Below are 4,499 nucleotides of genomic sequence, written 5' to 3' on the forward strand. Positions count from 1 at the left end.
TGTACAGAAAGGCAGAAGGAGGGGGGAAATGTTGATGAGGATCAAGAAATCTTTTCTTTAGGAAAACCTTCCCTTATAGGATCCTCCTGAATAGTCTGTCTCTCCAGAGCATCAAAAATGAGTCCATCTTCAAAAACCCGAGTCACATTCTTTCCTCCAGAAACACCTTCTTTTTAAAGCCACACGTCTGTCGGCATTATCTAAACGCGGATCTTATAAAAAGTAAAAAAGAATCACAAATCTGTTGCAGAGGCTTTTGGGAGCTGAGCAGCATGAGGTTAAGGGGGGGGCGGACGAAACATTAAGCAGGAATTGTTGGTTTTTCTTAAGGACCCTGAGAGGGAAATTCAACACACATACACACACACACACACACACACACAGAAATATACATACATATTTTTTTCTCACTAAATCTGGAAGGTTCCATCTTTCAGGCTGGTTCAGAGTTACAGACGGAAAGTACTGAATTGGAGTGACCTTACTTACATTACAATGCAGGTTAAAATGCTAGATTTGAAATAAGATCACTTACCCCCACTCAGCGATTTACAAAACTGAAGTGACATTATAACCCAAACAGAATAAAAAGCATTCCAATCGGGGTCCCGGGTCTCCTAACGTCTTCACCAATTCAAACGCTTAAACATCACCTATGAGAACCATAAAAAGACATTTTGGAGTCTTTTTCTTAACACGTTGGGAACACAGAGTCAATACGCACCTATAAAGGGCTATTTTTATTTTTTTTTTAAGATTTTATTCATTTATTTGACAGAGAGAGATCATAAGTAGACAGAGAGGCAGGGAGAGACAGAGAGAGAGAGAGAAGCAGGCTCCCTGTCAAGCAGAGAGCCCGATGTGGGGCTCGATCCCAGGACCCTGAGATCATGACCTGAGCTGAAGGCAGCGGCTTAACCCACTGAGCCACCCAGGCGCCCCTAAAGGGCTATTTTTAAAACGTGATTTGCTTACCACGGTATAAACTCCGTAGCACGTGAGACCGAAGAGTTCCGGGCATGCGCCAAGGGCACACAGACCAGGAGCCCCTCTTTTTTTCCTCTTTAAACGAGGTTACTTTCTGTGTCCCGAGGCTCCGGGGGCTGGAGGAAGGGGAGGGCGGGAGGTGAGCTGGGGACCAGGGCTCTCCAGGGCGGGCTGTGGGAACCTGAGGGGAAGGAGTGCCAGGGCCCGTGGCCAGGCGTGGGCTGCCCCGGGCAGGGGTCCCGGCAGGGGTCCCGATGGCTGGCGAGTGGGCACCACCCCTGGGGGCTTTTGCCGCGCGTTTTTGTGCAACACACACGACATCCGCCTCCGCGAGGCACAATGCAAGTGCCCGAGTTCTGTGTAAATTTAATTATTAGCATGAACTGAAGGTTCTGTCATTGTTTAACTCAGCCGACCTTTTAAACGGATAACCAACCTTGAGGCTTAATTGGATTTAAAAAAAAAAATCAATTTCTAGCCATTGCATAGTGTGGAAATGAAGTACCACATTCTCAGGCAATTGTACCATCAGTTTTGCTCCAGCCTATTTTTTATTATTTACAACTTTAAAATGACATTCTCCATGTCGGGGAGCGCGCCGGGTACACAGACACACACGCACACACATGCCTTCCGTCAACAGCCACCCTGCACACGTCCGCATGCCACGTCATGTCACCCAAGGGCCGCTGCTTTCTGTCCGGCGGTGGGATTAGTCAGCAGCAATCTCTTCACACCAATTACACGAGAAACTGAACTAGGATAATGGCATACCACTGTTTGCGAGTCTCTCCCAGCCTCTGTCTGGTCTCATCTTCGTAATAAGGAAAAAAGTCCTTGAGGAGCCTTTAGCACATCCCATCTTGACCATTAAATCTCTCTGGAAGAAGGTCATTTAATTTTATGGAAAGAAATGAACAACTAAAGTGGCATAAGCGGCAACAGTACTGGTCTGGAAAGGAGAAGCTCGAAGGTTCTAGCTCCAGCCCTGGGTGGTACTGGTCCTGTGACCTCGCCAGCAAGCCCTGGGACGGGTCTCGGGTCTCGGGTTTCCGTCTGGGGCGGCGGCGGCGGGGAGTAGGGGCAGGAGCTGGGGGAGCGGCGGTGGAAGCGGAGGGCTGTTGTGGGGTCCCGAGTCAGAACACCAAGTCAAAAAAACATGCTTCCCTCGGCACTTCCTCCAAGAAACACCAAATGATGCAAACCAGAGCCCCCTTTGCCTCCACTACATCTATGAAACGAGAGAAACAGCGATTACTAATGGCAGAATCAGGATGACTAGCTAAAGCAATTTTAGAATAATAGTTGACAAACAGAAAGCACTAAACCCAGTGGTCTACTTTGACTAAGTCTAATTTAAATGTACATTGTACTGAACGGAGTCTCATTTCCATGATCCGTTTTAGCCAGATCACAGAGCTGAACGGGAGGCCCACGCAATTATCCTGAGCATTCAGGACAGTCCAGAGAGCTAATTGGGACAATTGGACAAATGATTATTTTCTTTTGCCTCAACTGACCAGATAATTGTGCCCAAGTTTCTGCCATAACGACTCTGTGGAATGTCCGTTGGAGGGAGGTGGGGGGGAAGGAGGTCTGGCCGGAGACGGGTAGAATGACGGGGAGGGTGGTGTGCGGTTGGGGCAAGGAGCACAGGGGACCCAGCTGATGTCCCCTAATTCCGAGTCCTAAGTCTGGAACGCTTTTAGGTGAGCCCTAGTCTCTGCGTGTGCCCGCCCGGAGTCCATGTGAGTTCACCCCCACACCCGCCACTGCCCTCCATTTCAAAACAAATGAAATGGAAACATCAGGCAACAAGTCAGAGGTGGCATCTGGGTGGTCAAGGGAATCTGGAGAGAGGAAATTCGGAGATGCTAAGGGCTAACACACACGCGCGCGCGTGCACAGATATACGACTTGAATCCCACGTCTGTACGTGCGCACGCCGCTGTTTCACTTGCAGCCAATATCAAACGAAGAAGTTTGCCTCCCCAAATCCTAGGAGACAGTGGGACTCACAATAACTGATCGGTCCGGTGGTCCCCCTGCAGCCCTGTCCTGTCCCCCGTGCTCCCGACTACCAGACATCCCTCCTGTGAAGACATTACCCAGACCTCTCCATCTGGCGCCCACAGGTTTTGTCTAGAATAAGGGAGCCTGATGGCCAAAATTAAGCCAGCATGTTAGAATAACACGCCATCCCACCGAGTTTACCCACAAATTATACCAGGCAAGTGAGTTGTTTTGTGGCAGGGAGGAGAGACCAGGAAGAACCTCAGGTCACTCGCTCCTTGGGTGACGATCAGAGCTCTTCGAGGAGGTGCACGGATTTCAGCAGGACACGTCTCTACCAGCCTGCCCTCCTCCGTCAGTGCGGGCCTTCGGGAGGAACCACCCCATGGCCCACGCTCCTGCGCCTCTGGGCCGGTCGCACGTGAGGGCCAGGACCGAGCCTTCGTCGCGCCCTGCTATCTGCACACACCTGCAGCGCCATTTCCAGAGGGAACCACCAGACATTCATCTGGAAACCTGACCCCCTGAGGTGACCGCTCAGGAGGCACCCCCCCCCACACACACAGAGCCCACAGTCTGCTCACACGCATCGCCACTTACACGGCTGTCCCATCCAGGGTGGAGGGCTCCTTCAAGGTTATCACTGGTCAGAATGTTCTTGAAGCCTGAGGCAAGTGTCTATCCTTTGAGGGGCAGGTTCGATACTTGGACAGGGCCAGTGGGCTTTGAACAAGTTGGGGAGATAGAATTTCTAGCCAAAAAAGCAAGGAGCGAGCACGACAGGAGAAGGCCACCCGCTCCGTGTGGTTCACCAACAGGAAGGAAGGTCAGTGACCTCCCTGGGCAGCAGGCGCCTCGCAGGACAGAATGCCTGGCTTGCCACGGTGACTCCCGGGAAAGCCCGCTCCCGCGGAGCAGACGCTGGGGTTTAAGGACACGAAGACAGACGCCATCATGCCTGGATGACGTGAAAGGCGATGCTTAGGTGACAAAGACCCACCCCAGCCTTTGAGGAGGAGCCCGGACGCGGACACGTTCCGGGTGAAAGTGTGGGCCTAGCTCTGGGTTTAGCTGGCAAAGACCATCCCTGAAGTGTTCGGTGTAACAGAACAGGAAACATCTAAAGGCACTTAGAAATTCCAGTCTCCTGGAGCCTGGCTGTAGTAGGATTTCTCAGCAAGGCACACGGACTACATTTTACTTGAAGATCTCCCAAGTGTTTCTGGGTATGTGTATGAAGCATACATTTTCATAAGAAAAGTAGTTGTCTGCCTTTTCGGCAGTTTCCCTTTTGTATGCTGGACAGCAGACAGATCGGTCCCTCCGCGCGCATCCATCCGGCAGATGGATGGACTTTCAGACACAGGCAAGGCCTCAGACACCAAACAAAGAGTCATTGGCCCAAACGATCCCAGAATGGACCAGGCCCTCCCGGAACACAGACGCATTGGAAGAAACGCAAGCCCCGTCGTTAAAATTAATATGAGGACTGCAGCATG

The sequence above is a fragment of the Enhydra lutris genome, unplaced genomic scaffold, assembly GCF_002288905.1.
Source record: "Enhydra lutris kenyoni isolate GAN:26980312 unplaced genomic scaffold, ASM228890v2 scaffoldscaffold6, whole genome shotgun sequence".
Taxonomy (NCBI): domain Eukaryota; kingdom Metazoa; phylum Chordata; class Mammalia; order Carnivora; family Mustelidae; genus Enhydra; species Enhydra lutris.